The 17,846-nt window shown below is 49.2% G+C and overlaps 1 protein-coding gene across 1 annotated transcript in view; it reads left to right on the plus strand.

Moving 5' to 3' along the window:
• The window catches only part of LOC310900095 (uncharacterized protein), a 30,317-nt gene extending 12,907 nt beyond the window's left edge, over positions 1-17,410 (plus strand). Inside the window, exons 10-11 of the mRNA XM_083837476.1 lie at positions 69-1,294; positions 9,340-17,410. The gene's annotated coding sequence lies outside the window, so the exon portion shown is untranslated. The remainder of the gene's footprint in view (positions 1-68; positions 1,295-9,339) is intronic.
• The last annotated feature ends 436 nt before the right edge of the window (positions 17,411-17,846 follow it).

Below are 17,846 nucleotides of genomic sequence, written 5' to 3' on the forward strand. Positions count from 1 at the left end.
AGGCTCACTTTACCTTTCTTGACGAAGCAGGCTATAAACTACCATTGCTAGTTTCTTTTCCTCTCCAGGTACGTGCTGTTTGCTGCCTGCCAAACTGAAGAGATTTAGCTCAGAGCTGGAAGTGGGGACTGTGCTGTTGTCATTGATTTTACATGGAAGATGCTCTGGTGATGGGCAGCCAGATCAAAATCCAATGCGAGGACGTGCACGGTCTTAGAAGACCTTGGAGAGTGAAGGGCCAGAGGTGGTGTGGTTTCAGATGGCTACCTCATCAAATTATTACTTTGATAAACTGCAAGCTACGAAATGCTAGATTGCCAGAACTATCAGCAGGGGAAGAGAGGGACTAGCAGCCAGGTTTTATTGCCAGGTGCACGTTTAAATCTGGAGTTAACTATTGAAGTAAATAAAGTAATACCTGATTTTCTTCACAGTAATTGAGACTGGGATCTAATCCCGTGCCCTGAGGAGGGATTGATAGTTCTCACCACTGCTCTGTTGTCCATATAAAACAGGAAGCTGAACAATAACCTGTGCTTGCACAGACATAAAGGGATAAATTCTTGCTCTAGGGACTCTGATTTTGAGTCTGTAAGATGCCTCTCTGCTGGGCCGTTGTCACCTCGTTGAAATAGGTCTCTGTTATCCTCCCTCTGCATGCGTCTGAATGTGTTAGGAGGTGTGGAGCACTGTGTTTTCCAGAGCAACTTCCCAGGGGGCTTCTAATACTACCTGAAACTATTATTTAGTGTTTCTGTGAGGCTATTACGCACCCCAGACACAGCTTCATTTTGATAGTGGGCAAGGCGATCAATACCTTTGTATAAAATAATTATTTACCAGCTGCTGTGAGTGGGCTCTCTCCTATGCAAAACGTAGAAAAGGACAAAAACCTTTGCGTACATGACCAGAAAGGGAAGGAAAGGCAATCGGCTTTCTAGTCTGTTCGAGGGCAAATGCAGTTCCCCTTGTCTGGCGTTGCGGGGTGAGCATCACCCCCGCATCTTCCAAAATCAGAGGGTCGGGAGAGTGGGGCAGCGGGTTGGGTTCTTGGCTTGGGGTTTTGTGCGCCCTGTGCGTGCCTGCTGCTGTTCTCGGAGATGGGCTTTCAGCAGGGTAACGCGCTCAGAAACTTCGCAGAAGACGCTCTGAACGAGGCTGTTCGCTGTGCGAAGCGCTGAGGGTGCCACAACGCCAAATTACAGCGCCTGGGCTGCCGCTCTCCCGACAAAACGCTGGCCCCAGCGCAGCCGGGGGCGTCGGTGCCATCCCCTCCGCTCTCCGGGGGTTACGGGTGGGTACGGGGCTGCCAGGCTGGCGAGGCCGGGGCTGGGTTGGATGCGGCGGGCAGGGCACAAACCGATGTCTGGGAACTCGGGGGGGTCCCGGAGGGCAGCGGCCGGGCTGGGGCGGGCAGCAGGGAGCCGGGACCGGGGGGAAGCTCACGCCCCCCAGCTCGCTGTCCCGGGGAGGCAGCCCCCTGACCCCGTCCCCGTCCCGGGGGGGAGCGCCGGAGCGGCCGAGGAGCCGGGGCAGGTGGCGGCTGCCCGGAGCGGGGCTGAACCGGGACCGTACCGGGTCCGTGCGGGGCCCCGTGCCCGCGGTCTCTTTAAAAGCCGGGGCCGGGCGGGGCCGGGCCGGGCTGGGGGCGGCGGCGGCGTGCGCGGGGCTCGGGCTGCTCCGGCACCGCGGCGCGCTCAGCCCTGCGCAGCTCCGCCCGCGGCTCGCACGGCTCGGCTCGGCTCGGCTCGGCACGGCACGGCACGGCACGGCACGGCCAGCCCAGCCTCCCCGGGACCCCCCGAGCCTCCTCGGCTGGGGCCACGCTGGAGCCCCCCGCCCCGCAGCGGAGGCGAGCCGCGAGTTGGCTGCGGAGGTGAGCGGGGTGGCGGGCGGGGGGCGGCACGGCTCGGCTCGGCTCGGCACGGCTCAGCTTGGCACGGCGGGGGCTCCCGCCCCGGAGGCGCCGGGCTCCGGAGCCCCGCGGGTGGGCTCGTGCTGCCCCCCGCGAGGCAGCTGCCCGGCTCCCCTCGGTCCCTCCCGGGCGCTGTCCGGCCCCGGCGGCTCCTGCCCGACTTTTTGGGAACCGCGCTGCCCGCGGCGGGGCTCCTCCGAGCGGAGAGCGGGGGGCCCCGCGGAAAAGAAGAAGACACCGCGCTGAATTACGGCCGGGAGACGCTTAGAGAGAGCCTCCCGTTTGGCTAAAGCTTAAGGATTTCTTCTTGAAAAAATTATTAATGAGGAACGAAGAGAGGCTGAAGATGAAAGTTTTTTTATATATATATATTTTTTCCTCTTCCAAGTCTTCGGATCTATTACAGTAGCGCCTTTCCTCCCCGCCTTCCATTTGTTTGTATTAATGATTTAGTAGCCGTCTTGCCTGAAAACTTCCACCGTGAGCGACTGCTGTGGGTTTTCAGGCAGTGAGTGACCTTAAAGGTTGGTTCAATGCTTTCTTCGTGCAAGATGTATGTGAAATACCCACCTCTTTTTGCCTTTTTTTTTTTTGTCTTCTGTCAAATAAAAAAAAAATTCACCTGCTTTATAATTTAAAAGAGAACATCATTCAGTCAGGGAGTGATGTAATTCTCCTACCTAAGGGCACTGACTCTGGTGCTTTGCAGGTGACTTGTCTTTTGCTTACTCTTGAAATTTATTTTAATTGCAGTCCTATGTAGCTAGGAAGTAACATATTTAGCCAGGGCTCCATGAGGATTCATTTTGTTAAAATTCAAATCTTTCTCTTTCAAAAAATATAATTCCTGATTTCCCCCCCCCCCCTCAAAGAAAACAATAAAGAAGATTAGGCATGAGATCAGCGGCAGAAAAACCAAAGCATCGGGGAGGCAGAACCCAGGCTAAACCCATCAAATTGTTTATAAAAAGGACACTTCCAGCCTTTCGCTTTCCCAAGCTCTTTCCACCTTTCCATGGTCAAACTGTTCAACGCTTCGTTGAAATATTTTTAAGAAATTATTTTTTTTCTAAATATTAATTGTTCCTCCGGTATTTTTGCCTGCACGCAATTGTTCTGTGGTAAGCACGCAGCCCTCCCAAAGAGGCGAGTATTGACATGACCGCTCACCAGCATCGGCTTATTGCGCGTTTCGAGGGGCTGCTTTTTGAGGGGGGCCAACTCTTCGCTAGGCTGGCGAAAAGTCTCAGGGAGATGTTGAGTAGGTGGGGGGAAAAATGATCACAAAAGGTTTTGTTTGCCAGGCTGATAGAGCCGGTTATTAAGCGTAGCGTGAACCAGAAGGGTGTTACGGCTGTCATTGGTTTAGTTAAAATGGTCATCGGTATTAAGTTGGGCGAGTTTACCTACGGCTGAGTGGGGCTCTGGGGGGAGGAGGTCGCCGAGATTATTGCGTTTGGTTTTGGGACTGGGCACGCTTCTATCAGCTGAACGAACTAGACTATTGTGTAGAGCTCGTTTTCCATTTCTCTATCGGTTTCTTTTTCGGTCTTCGGCAGTTTCCTAAACAATTGTCTGTCTCTAACAAAGTGTCTGTTTTTTGGGAGTGGGGAGGTGCAATTGGGGATGTTTGAAGTTTGGGGATGACGGGAGCAACAGGGCTGTATGTATTTATTAAAAAAAGAGAAAAAGGGGAAAAAAAGGAAAAATAAAAGAAATAAAGAAGTTAGGAGGTAAGGCTTCTCTTTCTGGAGCATTCGGGCACCTTCCGGTGGGGTATGTCTGTGGGCTTTTAATTATTTATTTCACTTTTGTCCTTTAAAAAATGAAGTAGAGCGAAACCAAAATGAAAACGAAATAGAATGAGAGCAAGCGTAGAAAAATAAATAAATAAAGGAAGGGAAGGGCTGAAAGCCCAGTACTTGATTTCATCATCCCGGTGGTGATGGCTTCTCGATAGAAGCGATATCTGCCGATATCACCCCTGTTCCATGGCTGTAGCCTGGCCTCATTTTACGCTGCCTTTCCACTGAACATGTTGACGTGCTGCTGCTTATATAAGGGGAAGAACAAATTCAAGCGGATTAGTGCTTGGGATTTTGAGATCGGCTACCCAGATCGCGTTGTGGGTTTTTTTCCTTTCCTTGGGGGAGCTGATGGGGGAAGGCTGGAGAAAGATGGGAGGGGGTGAAATCGGGATGTGCGGTTGGGGGAAGATGGGGCTGATGCGGGGAGCAGCTTATTCGCATAATGTCTGCGTTGCGTCCCTTTTTCTTTTCTTTTTATAAAACCCATTATCTCTAAAAACACATTATTCTTCAGCCCGGTCTAAAAAAAAAAAATAGTGGGAGGGGTTATGATAGCGAGGGGGTTTGGTATGGGAGTCATTAGACCCACTGCTGCAAAACCAAGATACAGAAATCCATCTGCACCAACATTTCGGGGGGAGGGAGGGCGTAGAGAGGGGGAAGGGATGGATTGTCTATCTTGGATTAGCGAAGTGGAGCTTTGTATTCTTCGTTTTCCTCCCCATTTTCTGCCGTTCCCCCCCACCCCCCCCCATCCGCACACCCGCTTTCCTCCTCCCAGCCCCCACCCCCCCGAAGGTTTCTCGTCCCTTGACGAGAAAATTCTGTGTTACATGCTGATGGCTCTGCGGCTTTTTTTTAGTGCATCGCAACGGTGGCACGATGACCTTTGCTTCATGCCACGCAGATTCGGGCTCCCGATAGGACTGCGAGCGCAGCTCGGGCACACGTGCACACGCTCGCAGACCCGTAGTCACGTACCTAGGACAGGCCGTGATTTAATCCCGGTTTTTGCATGCCCGTCTTTGTGTGTGCGTGCGTGCGGCTGATAAACGTTGGCAGAGGGTCGGGAACGCAGTAAATGCCAAAGGCACGTCCATCCATTTCGCCAGCCCATCTCGCCGCGCTCTTTTCCAGCACATCGTGAGATTTTTGTGCCGGGGAGGGGTGTGCCCTGCGCGGGCGCTGGGGACCCGGGGCTTGGAGGGAGCATGGATGTACTGGGGAGGGAGGAGTGGGGGGCGACGGGCCTGACGATGCTAATAACATTATTTTGGTCAAGTGAATGTCTGGTGATAATGATTCAGTGTAACCATCCGTGAAATACATGCTTGCGACACGCTGGAATAAAGGTTACTCCAGGGAGCTCCGGCGGAGCCAGGCGTGCTCGGGGGAGCGAGCCGTCCCCTTGATGGGGGAAACAAAATTCATAGGCACCCCGGGCCCCCTCCCTTCCCAGCGCCTCCTCACGTGTCCGAGCTGGAGGGCATCGCGATGGAGAGAGGGGGCGGGCTGCGCTGGAGCCAGGACCTAACAAAGCCTCCCCGCCTCGCCCTGCCATGCCATCCTGCCTTGCCCTCTCTCAGCTCGTCCGTGCGGCTGATCCAGACGGTAGGGGAATATCGCCATTTCCAGGCAGTCCCTGCTGGAGGCTGGTGAATGGAGAGAGGCGGGGGAAAGCTCCTTGTGGTTCTGTGGTAGGGTGTGCAGGAGGGACGCGGCTCTTTGGGTCTGGGTGGAGCAGGGAGAAGAGGGGGGGAAAGGAAAGGAAGATGAATCCCTTCTTTCCTCCCTCCCTTCCTTCCCCCAGCTAGAGCCAGGGGAAGAGCCCAGCCAGCCTCAGCTGGTGGCCGTGGGCGGCTGGCATGCACGGGTGGGGATGGCAGCAGTGAGTGAGGCTTTTCCTGGGTGTCAGGCGGTCAGGGCCCCCTCGGGGCTCGCAGACCTGCTCAGCACCTTCCTCCTCCGGGCACGGCGGCCTTCCCGGCTTGGTCGCGGGCTGCTTGCATGCCGGGCGGAGGGGAGCCGGGGAGGAAGGCTCCTGTGGCTCTGCCAGCCGCTGCTTCTCCTCTCCTGCGTGTGGTTGCGCCTGCTCCCAGGTCTCCATGCTTCTGGATCTTTCCACTTCACGGAGCGATAGCAAAAGCCTAACAAATAGATCTGTCCAGGGCTATTGTGGTTTGCCGGCCGCTGCTCTCCTCTCTGCCTGACCTTGAGGCGCGGTGGTGAGCTGCGGTCAGGAAGACGGGGCAGGGACGCGTCCAGTACCGCTGCCGTTGTGGCTGATGCCCGGAGAGATACCTGGCTCCCCCACTGCCCTGCCTTGTGCTCACCACAGCGATCTCACCTGAGCTGCCCGGCTTCCCCAGAAGCTGCTTTTGATTTCCCTTCCCTTTCCCCAGCCCCTTCAGAAACAAAACGGTGCTGTGGTTGGTGCCTGTGCTTGTGAGCAGGGCGGCTCCTGCAGCGGCCGGCTGAGCACCATGCAGCCCGAGTCAGCCTCCCCGTCGCCCTGCAGGGTGAAGGTGGGCCCTGGTCTTATGGTTCCTCTGTTTCCCCAGTGACTAAGGTGCCAGCATGCTCTCATGGCATAGTTGGTCTCTATTTATTTGACACAGGAGTAGAGAAAATTGGGAGGAAGTATTATAGAAGGTAAACCTTAAAGACTTCAAAGTCTGGCTGTGGTGCTCTGCCCGCGCTCAAGCTTATATAGCCAGCAGAGTAGGGTGAACTGCATTTAGTGGAGGGACTAACTCTGCACCCTGAAGAACTTGCATCCAAGAAGTGAGAGAGGAGCTCATTTCCAGCAGAGCCTTCAGGGGGTGAGCGATGGTGCAGGGGTAATCGATGGCAGTGATAACCTAAGTCCCTGCGCAAAATGGAAGTGAGCTGGCAACCTCTCTCCCCCACTTCTCTCCCTTTTCAAGCCAGTTACCAAGCCATCAGGCAGTTCTTAGTCTCTCTGTGTTAGGACTGGATTTAGACTATCACCTTAGAGGACACCTTCAAACTGCATGTGATCTGGCTCTAGTCTAGAGTGTTCCTGGGAAGGAAGACTTCATTCAGTCCCTTGCTTGGTGTAGCAGCAGTGGTATTTCAGCGGATCTACTGAATTTCTTGCTTTTCTCTTCTACAGCTTCGTCCAAGGCTCCAGAGTTTACCTGTCTTGAGAGAAGCAGAATGTGGTTTACCTCCCCGATCAGTTTTCCTTTGCCGTCTCCTCTCTTGTAACAGGCTCTGGGTGTTCAGGGGAAGGTGTGAACGCTGGCTGAACTGTGATGTGCTGTGTCAAGGATAAGGACACACGGTGGTCTGGCCAAGAACAAAATGCTACAGCCAGGAACTTTGTGATGACCAAAAACCAGGAAAAGAGATGACATCTGACAGTGATTCAAGAGGCACGGTGTTTAAATTAAAAACAAAAAGCGTCTAACTTAGTCTGCCCCTGCTCCCACCAGCATGATAAGGAGACAGGCTTTATTTTGGGACTATTGCCAACGCAGCTGGAGCCAGAAATTACCCCAATTTTGGTTAAGCTTTGAAAAATTCTATCAGTTCTCTTCTCCCCCTCATCCTCCTCTTCTAGTTAATAGCAGTCTGTCAATCTAGCATAGTCAGCTCTTAATTCATACAGCAAGTGCTGAGGAGAATATTTTGCATTTTGGAAGCCAAGATGATAGTGGGATTGTTGGTTGCTTGAAACCAGCACTCTACAGTGTCTTGGTCAGGTAATTTGCTTTCTCCTTCCTTTGGTTTATCCTCACACCATCATAGACCGAGACATTTCACATGTGTAAAGGACTTTGAGCATCAGAGATGATGTTTTGACCTCTCAGCACCAATCCAGGCAGCCAAAACAAGACATGTCTGTAGAAAGGCAGCATGGGAGAAGTTTGTTCTTCCTTTCTCCTTGTTGTGGGCAGTGGATGGCATCTTTAGTGCTCCGTATTTGTACTGGCTTTTATTGTTTTGGCAAGGAAAAGCCATAACTTCGGGCTTGGCTAGCCTGACCATGGTTTTACTGAGGTCTGTGAGGGATGAAACGCTGTGTCCCTGTAGCGCTGTGCTCGAGAAGCTGGGCGGTTGGACTCCTGGTGGAGATATGCCAGTGGTGTTGGAAGATCTTGAGTTTCTTAAGAGAAGGTGGGGATGCAATATCTTGCTTTGCCATTCAGAGAAAAATGCTCTCTCTGAGCACTGCGGGCAGCTGCTGGGAAATGCACACTGTGCAGCCAGCTTGGCAGAGCCCTCTGTCTGGGCTCAAGCGTGCAGCCTCTCGGGACGCTGGGCTGCTGCAGGCATCGCTGCGTGGCTTTGCAGAGGGTGGTGGAGGAGCGCCCACAGCCATCAGGAGCTCGGGTCTGGCTGAAATGTAGCCCCTTGCCGCAAGGGTTAGCCCTTCATCTGCCTCGGTTCCCAAAGCTCAGAGCTTTCCCCTTGTCTCTCACAGCCCTGTGCCCAAATATTCCCCCAGGCGTGCTCCCCTGCATATTTCTTGTCTGCCAGCAGTGGGAGTGAGCCGGGGTGATGGGAAGGGGGCGTCAGGGATGAGGGGCCTCTGTCAGCATACCTGGCGTCTCTCAGTGGTGTGCTTAGCTCCTGTCTTCTCCGGATTCCTTTCCTTTGCCCTTGATGGTGAGGGACAGCTTATTTCTAACGCAATCTGCCTGTGTCATTCCTGGCCCTGCCGCTTGTCATCCATCACATCACGGGAACTAATTAACACTAGTAGCTTTGGATCCTGGGAATGACAGTGCTGGGATAGTAGACCATTTCAAACATCCTGATGTCTCCTTTTCTAACTAGGGCAGCCCAGCCCAGGAGCTCGTGGACTTCGTTGTCTCTCCCCTGCTGTGCCAACCCTGTAGTGAGGGTGCCGGTGTGCTCAGCAGGGAGGGTGCCCAAGGCCTAGGGCCTGCCTCGTAATGCCCTTGACAGTGCTGCAGCATCCCCTGCATCCAAGTACCTCCCAACAGCCGGATGAGAGCCAAGGAATGGGCTAGAATAATAATTGATGAGATTGGGAGGAGGCGATGGGGGGAAAGGCATGATGTAAACCTTTTGAAGCTGCCGGTAGCCTCTCGGCTGCCTTTGGGTACACGTAGCTGCGTGTAGTCCCAGACTTTGTGAGTTTGACCCTGGGAGCACCCTCTGCTCATGGCGAAGCATGCTGTCCTGTTACCGCTGCAGCGCTCCTTCTGCTGCCGTGTTGAGGTGGGGAAGTCACCAGGGGAATCAGTGTGCTGCTCCGCTGGGGATGGCGGGATTAAAGGGGAGGCGTTGGTCATGCTGCGAGGCCACACAGAGAGCACTTGCTACCCTTCTGCCTCCACTTTCTGCAGCGTGATCTTGTCTTTCCTGCTGTTGTGAACCACCTCTAAGGAGGGAAGGATTCCCCTAGGGATGGGGATGCAAAGGAAGGTAACAAAGCAGAAGGATGATGTTTGTTGGCAGCTGAGTGACGATGAGGAGGGGAAGAACTCTCCAGTGGGGTAACTGTTTGATGGGACTGGCTGCATCTGCAGAGCAGGGAGGTGCTGGCTTCATTTCAGTCTGCTGTTACAGCCTTTTTTTTTTTTTTTTTCCAATAATGTGTTAATTAAACATTGATTTCAGGGGAAAAAGGAATCTGCTTGAACTGCAGAAACTAAATGGAGTGAGGAGGAATGGGATCCGGAGAGGGATGTGTGGAAGGCCCTTCTGTCAGCTGTCTTCGTGACCAATCATGGAGGGAAGCAAGGAAGGGGCTGCAGAAAAGCCTGTTCACCTGAAGTTTAGGGTCCTTCACTTGTGCCAAGGGGGAATCTTGTTCTTCCTACAACTACACAATTTTCAGTTGGTGTGTGCTAGTAAGTTGCCAGGTAGTCAGTTGTATTTTGTTAACAAAATACTTGATTTCTTTTAAAACAAAACGGAAGAGAAATCTTCAAGGCATGTTAGCATTCAAGAGGCTTTCTGATCAGTTTGATGCCTTCCTGATTTTCTGCTCTTGTAGTTACTGTTGCATCTCTAAGTTAATTGAGCTGTGGTGCAAGTTAAAGCACCGGTCATACTGGTGTGCTTGCTCTCGTAACTTCTTGATAACTAGTAGCTCAACTGATCTTCATTTACTTCGTGTAGATAAGTCAGTTGCTGAACTCAGGTATAAAATTATGGCATGCTCACTTAACATTTTCTCTTCTGATCATCAGAGCACTGGAAGGTGAGACAAGATTATATCACTCTCCTTTACTTGGCAGAACTCTCTTCTGTTCACTAGACTGGAAGAGCCAGTGGGAGGCCATGCTGCCCTCCTTTCCTTTTTCCATGTGCTAGGGAGCCACAGGGAAGATGAGTCCTTGCTTTAGTTTGAGATCTTACCTGGAATAAAGCTCTCTGCTGATGTGAGCAATATTGCATTATATGTATGGCATTAAACTGTTTGACTTGAATTATTTTGACCACTGTGTTTTCTGTCTTCTCTGCTTCTGGGAATAATGGGAAAGGGGAAATAACCAGTCTGATCTTTCTGAGCATTGCAGAAGTCTGAGTTAAAGTGATCTGGCAAAGATCTTGATCCGTTTGTGCAATAATCAAAGTGGAATCATTGTCTGGAGAAGGAACTCATCCTGTCTGCTGAATTTCTTTCTGCACCGTCCCTCAGTATCAGACTACAGGAGGTTCTGGTGCAGTGTCGGGGCATGTTTGAAAAGGAACAGATTTAAGCCACAGAGGAACTATTATTCAGGAAGAGTTTTGACCTGTTGATGACTGGTGAAACCCATAGAATTGTGGAGGTTGGAAAGGACCTCTGGAGATCATCTTGTCCAACCCCTCTGCTCAAGCAGGCCCACGTGGAGCAGGTGACCATGTCCAGATGGCTTTTATATATCTCCAAGGAGGGAGACTACACAACCACTCTTAGCAACTTGTTCCGGTGCTTGGTTGTCCTCACAGTAAAGGAGTGTTTCCTTATGTTCAGACGGAATGTCCTGTGTTCAGTTTGTGCCCATCGGCTCTCATCCTGTCACTGGGCACCACTGCAAAGAGCCTGGCTCCATTCTCTTTGCACCCTTTTTTCACGTATTTGTACTCATTACTGAGTTCTGCCCCATGAGCCTTCTCTTCTCCAGGCTGAACAGTCCCAACTCTTTCAGCCTGTTCCTCATAGGAGTGGAGCTCCGGTCCCTTAATCGTCTCTGTGGCCATTCACTCACTCACCCCAGTAGCTCCATGTCTTCCTTGTACCGGGGAGCCCAGAACTGGATGCAGCGCTCCAGGTGTGGCCTCACCAGTGCTGAGGAGAGGGGAAGGATCCTCTACCTTGATCTGTAACACTCCTCCTCATGCAGCCCAGGATACCATCAGCCTTCTTTGCTGCAAGGGCACACTGTTGCATCCTGTTTAACTTGGTCTCCACCAGTACCCCGAGGCCCTTTTCTGGGAAAAAAGGCAGGTGGGGCCTAGCCTGTACTGGTGCATGACCCATGGATAGCACTATAGTAGTATGAGGCGTCAGCAGAGCAGTAAGGATGGTCCTGCAATTAAAGTATTAACTGAAGAAGTTTGGTGTTCTCTCCCTGAATATGTCAAACCAGCTTTTCACACTAGTCCCAACTTTCAAAATTCAAAACTATCATTTGTAAAGTATTATGAGTTTCTTGAGAGGAAAGTTTCATGTATCTGAGACAGATTCCAGTTTCTGTAACCCTTCTATTATTATAGTGGATTGCACCCTGAAATCTTTTTGTACACCATGAAGAGAAGAAATTTTAAACTATCAATAGTTTTGCCTGCGTTTTGGATGGAAATGGGGAATGCAGGAATTCTGTGGTGGGACTGGGGTAAACCTTCTTAAGGGACTCCATATGCCTGATACTGTGTTGAAGTCCTGGAATCAAAATCTGCTGGCTTGTCTGGTTAGCTCATGCAGTACTTAGAGGGTGTGATAGAATATAATTCCAGGTAAATGCATTTAAAATACCTGCGACATCTCTAGAAGCCTAAAGGGCTTTATGGGAAAAAACAAGGAAACAAATTGATCCCCATGTAATTTCATACAAGTCATTAATCAAATACATACTTGACAGTGTATCTAACAACACTGGACCAAAATGCATAATTTTGTTGAGCTGGGTCTTAAAGATTTAGCTCCTATAATTAGATGCTTTTTTTTTTTTTTTTAAATATGTCCTTTGTCCTCCTTGTTGGTTGATGTGACCCAGTTAATGAGCTGCTAGCAGCTCTGTTTGGTTCCAGCTTGGGTCAGAGTGATGTGGTGCTTGGGATATTGCAGTCCTTTTTTGGCAGTGGATTATAACTTTATTGAATGAATTTATATTATAAAACTTCAGTGAGCTGCTGGTTTCTTACTAAGACCATGGGGTATCGCGTAGAGATGCAGAGTGAAAAGGAAGTGACAAATTGATAGGCTTGTGATAAGACAGTAACTCTTAACGTTTGTGTGAGCACAGCAGTTCTTGCATGCTCTCTTTTTAGCCTGTGTGTAACACGAGGCAGGAAGTTGATCTTCCTGGCACGGTGTAGGTCACACACCTATTAAACTGATAAACTGGAAAGCAGTCTGAATTCAGTAAGAAGAAATTCATTGAAGACAAATGAAAAGCGCTGCACTTGGGAAGGTGAAATCAAATGCCTACATGCAAAATGGGGAATAACAAGCCAGGCAACAGTACTGCAGAAAGGGATCTGGGAGGCACTACAGTGAGTCAGAGACTGAATGTGAGTCAACAGTGTGGTGACATTGCAAAAAAGTAAATCTCATTTTAGGGTATATTTAACAGGAACGTCACGTGTAGCACACAGGCGGTAGTTTTTCTACTCCAGCAGCCACAGCAGAGCGCTGTGTCCAGCATGAGCAGCAAAGCCAGGAACGGTGGAAGGAGATGAAGAGAGGGCAGCCAGCTCAGCGAGCATCACCTGCAGGGAGAGGCTCCACGAGCTGAGCTCCTTTAGTCTGGAGAGAAGATTGACGAGGGACATGAAAAGTCTTCCGATATTTAAAAGCTTGTTCTAAGAAGACAGTGATTAATTGTTCTCTGTGTCCACTGGGGATGGGACAAGAAGTAATCAGCTTAATTTGTTGCAAGGAAGATGTGGAGATAGATGCTAGGAAAAGCTTTGTGACTGTTTGGATAGTTAAGCATGAAAACAGATTCCTTAGAGAGGTTGCAGTGCTCCCATCACAGGAAGTTTTAAGAGCAGATGAGGTGGAGAGCCACCAGATTTTAACTAGTTTGTTTTGTTAGAATTTTGACCTGTTCAGGGAGGGAGTGGGCTACCTGAGCCCCCTAGCGTCTGGTCCCTATACATCTTGGGCTACCTGAAAAGCAGGCTTCTCCCCTTGCTGGCTGTTGTGGTGGGAGCATGGGGAGGCAGGGCCAGGGTGAAACACCTCCTCTGCAATGCCCCTGTAGCACCTTCCATGTCCCTGGCACAACCCGGTTTTACAGTGCGTGTCCCAGAAAGGCTTGAGCAAGCTTGTGGGTTTTGACAGGGCCACATACGTGTCCAGCACTGTAAGTCTTTCTGTTCCTGCAGGTAAGAAGCAGAGGGCTTGCCCAGCTTTCTCTGTCCTCCTAACTAGGAGGTTCTTATCCTAGTTGCTTATTAATTTAGACTGGGAAGATTTGGATAAACGATTTGGAGATGAAAAAGAAGACTTCCACCTCTGCTTTTTCCTGTTAAAATCTACTGCAAGTTTGTATAGTTTGTTGCAGTTACTGCAAGATGATTTTTCTGTGCTCTTCCATTAAATAGTGGACAAGGGCACGGGGTTTTCATCTGTACAACAATTTCTTCTTCCAGTTACCTAAAGCAGAGTAGTGTGGACTAGGCATTGCAGGGAGGTGTGTTAGCACCCCGTGGGTTAGAGAAAAGGGAGGCTAATGCCTGATCCCATAAATACTTTGACTTCAGTACTTTGTGAAAGGGGCTCGTGGTACTTCCAGAGCAGAGGCACTTACTCAGGGAGTGGGGATCCACTTCTCTGAGGGCTCAGCAAAACTCTTTCAGTGGCTACTGGAAAGTAACCAAGGCATATTATGTGATATTTTACTTACATTTCTTCCGAATCTTAGATTTACATGAACATGCAGTCTGTAGCCAGTTGGGCCAGGGGTGAATTTCTGAGCAGATCTGGTACAGAGATCCAGTTCCTCTGACAAACCTCAAAGAAGGAAATTTCTTCCTTTTGGTTTAACAGAACATCTGTGAATACATGCGTGTTGAACTAGGACAGCGTTGGGCTTGACCACTGTATGCGTGTGCAGTTTACAATATAACCATTTTCTGCCTTCTTACATAAACTCATAACTGCAGGCTGCTGCCATTCTTCGAGTGGAGGATGAAGATATTATCCTCTACTTCTTGGCACTCGGAGTGAGTCAGGGTTGACACACAACAGTAGGAGGCAACAGTTTGTGTGTAGGAAGTTTGTTCTGTCCAGGGAAAAATCTGTCTAAGGGTTGCATGCAGGGCATTGGTCCTGCTGCACCGCAAGGCTGGTATCATCCTCTGGAGCCGAGTTCTCACACGCTCACCATTTGAAGCATATGGGGAGCTCAGCGGATTCAGGCCTGAAGGGATGACTGGTGAAATGGTCAAAGTTAGGCTGTGGTGTAATTATTTGTTTACGAGGCCCCAAATAGTACCATGTAATAATTTTTTTATGAACGCTGCCGTGAAGTCGGGAGGGAAACATTCCAACCCAAGGAAGTAGGGAGATATAACCTAATTACTGTTGTTGTTATTCCTGCCTGTTGTGGTAGCACCTACACAGTCCTGCATCAAACACAGGGCAAAAAATGCTCCCTGCCCCAAAGAACTAGCACACTAATAATGAGACAAGAGACAACAGATGGACACAGATAACTGGGGGAGTACAGAAAAACAAAGATTGGTCAGCAGGATGGGTGGTATGATAGCATGTTGACAGCTTAGCTGTTGTCAAGTTTTCTGTAGGCATGTGGCAAAGGATTACAATAATAATTCAAGCTGGGGCCCTTGCTTCGGAGTTTTTGTGTGTGCATCTTCCATCTGTTTTATTTACACAGCTTACTTTTCACTTGATGAGTTTTTTCTGTCCCCAAACTTTCCATCATCCACCTGATGTATGTAGGGAGACAGACTGGCCCATTAGTGAAGTGACCCCTGCAGGTTTTAAGGGAAACAGGAGGTTTTTTGTTACAGAGAGAGAATGAGACAGTAAGCATGAGTTTGATGCTTAGTGTTTAAAAGGATACTGGGGAAAAAATGAAGGGTCTCAGCAGGATGAATGTGCAAAGTAAGTGGCATAAAGCAAGAAGCTTGTTGGCCGGAATGGTGTCCTACCAAGGTGATGCAAAACCTAACTAATACCAGTGCTAGGAAACGATGCTGTCTGTATAGGTTATGTCTTTGGTGCTGTATATGGGCGAGTACAAGACTGCCCAAAGGGTGGAGAGCTGGGAATTGGCTGCCCCGTGAGCAGCCATTCCAGCTGTAAGGCTGTACCATGCTGCTGGGGAACTTGGCAGGCTTTGCTGCAGGAGCTCCGCCTGGGCTGGTGGCTGCATTTGTGCACATCTTGCTTGGACAGTACCTCCGGAGGGCCACAAAATGCAGTGTAGGCACTGGGTGACTTTGAGGTGCTCTTCTCTCTGAATTTGTATTAAACTGTGTGACTTTGTGTGGTGCTGTGATGTCCTTTGTCATTTACTGTGTGATGTGGTACCATTGCACAGTATGCCAACGTGAAGCATGTTACAAACATGCCTGCTGTTAACCCATATGTTGCAAACCCCTTCTACTTTGGCCTGCCATGCCATTTATTGTTCTTGAGCAGCCATGAAGTGGCCACGGGACACTAGATGTAGCTGCATGTTTTATGGTATGCAGTGACAAACAGTTAAAATGCTCCAAAACTTGAAGCCTCAAACTTCCAATCAAGTCATATTTAAACCTTCTTATCAAGTCTTAGGGCCAGGTTGGATGGGGCTTTGAGCTACCTGGTCTAGTGGAAGCGTGGTTGGAATTAGGTGGTCTTTTGGGTCCCTTCCAACCCAAAGCTTTCTATGATTCTGTGATTATTTAACTTTTTGTGGGTGAATTATTTTCCAGGAACCCTTCAATATAGACAAATTGCAGAATTACGGGACCATAAGTGTTAGAATACATTTATGGGGCAAGCAATTATGGACAAGGGAGTTGTCTATCTTGGGGTTTATCCCTGGCTCTCCTGTGTACCTTTGGAAACAAGTGATAAAAAGTTCTGTCTTTTTTGGCTCTTAAAACCCCAACAGCCAGCTTACTGTGCACACTCCTGGCCTTCCCCATGCAAGGAAGACATTGACAGAATGGAGCAAGTCCAGCAAAGGACCCCTGAGTTACGTCGTTAGTAACTGGCTGCCCTTGGGTTGTTGTACTGCCGACCCCCAGCCTGTGAGTGCAGCGCTCCAGTCATTTTTCCACGTGCTTTGCCATACATTCATCCAGTTCCAGCTCTCTCTAAATTTTTTACAATGATCCTATGGGAAACTGTTTCAAAAGTTGTTTCTTCACTAAGCCAATCTTCTCATCACATAAGGCAATTAAGCTGAGATTTCCCTTGGTAAATCCATGCTGACTGTTCCCGCTTGCCTTCTGGTCATTCATGTGTTTGGAAATGGGTTCCAGGAGGATTTGCTGCATAATCTTCCCAGGAACTGATGTTAGGCTGACCAGTCTGTAATTCCTTGAATCCTTCTTGCTCTTCTTGAAGAGAGGTACAACATTTACCTTTATTCAGTCATCAGGAGCCTCCTTCAATCACTGTGACCTTTAAAACATGACAGGGTGACATCAGCTGTTGCTGCATCCCTCAGTGAGGTTGGGACATCTTGTCTGTCCCAAGAACTTAAGTAAGTAAGTCCTGCTTGCTTAGGTGACCTGTAATTCAGTCTTCCTCTGCTGTGGGTAGTACTTCTGGCCCCTGGATACTTCCAATGGGCATGTGAAACAGGAAGGCTGAGAACAGTCTTCACAAGTGAAGACCAAGACAAAGAAGGCATTGAGGACCTAAGTATTTTCCATACCTTTTACCACTGGTCCCCTGTCCCATTCAGCTTTAGGCCCACAGTTTGCTTAGTCTTTCTCTTGCAACCAGTCTGCATTCTGAAGCACTTCTTACCACCGTTCACATTTTGTGAATTATCATGCAATTTCAAGCTTTCCTAATTTTCATCCTGATGTGCCAAGGAAGTTTCAGTATCCTTCTGGAGAGCCCACCCCCACTTTCACTTTCCATTTGCTTCCTTTTATGTTTGAGCTCCATCAGGAGCTTCCCGTTCAGCCACCTGCTTCTTTCCACACCTGCTTGGCTTCCTGCACATCAAATTCAACTGTGCTTGTGCTTTGAGGATGTTGTTCTTGAAGATCAACCAGGTCTCCTGGGCCCCTTTGCTAGATTATCCCATGTAAGTGCTCAGCGAATGATTTCTTAAAGCTCTCCAGTGATTCTTCTGTCACCATAATTGTACTGAGAAAATGGTTCTGTTTGTAAACTGATTTATATGTCATTTCAGATTTGGTTGTTCTTTGTAATTTTTGTCTCTCCCCATGTTAAACACATTATACCGCTTTTCTCTATTTCCATATAAGTCTTTTCTGTCTGCTTTATAGCCTTGTTTTGCCGGACTCTGTCCAGATGTTTGTATGAACTTAAATGCAGTTTTTTGTTTTTTTTTTTTCCCCCTGTCGAAGCCTCCATTCTTTATACTGTGAGTGGTAAGCAATCAAATGGAAGGGGCAGGAGGCAAACTTTTTTTTCAGTCTGCGATTGAGTTGTTTCGTGACAAGAGCAAATTGCTATCTCTATTTCTTATCTCTAAAATGGGTCTCAAATTCAATAGAAAGAGTTTAAATTCTTTTTGTTGAAGATCATAGACAACAGACTGATTTATTTAATCACATTTAGTACGCTCTTCATCTTAGGATTGGTTTGAGATTCTATCCCAAACTGTTCTCTACATTAATGGTTGTCAAATTTATCAGCAGCAGATGCTGCCAGCCTTCAAAATTCTGTGCTGTGCACATGTGCCTTTATCCTTAGACTTTTAATAACATTGCTGCTGAAAATCCACCGGAAATGTTGCAGTGGACTACCT

Source organism: Anser anser (genome assembly GCF_964211835.1).
Source record: "Anser anser genome assembly, chromosome: 5".
NCBI lineage: Eukaryota > Metazoa > Chordata > Aves > Anseriformes > Anatidae > Anser > Anser anser.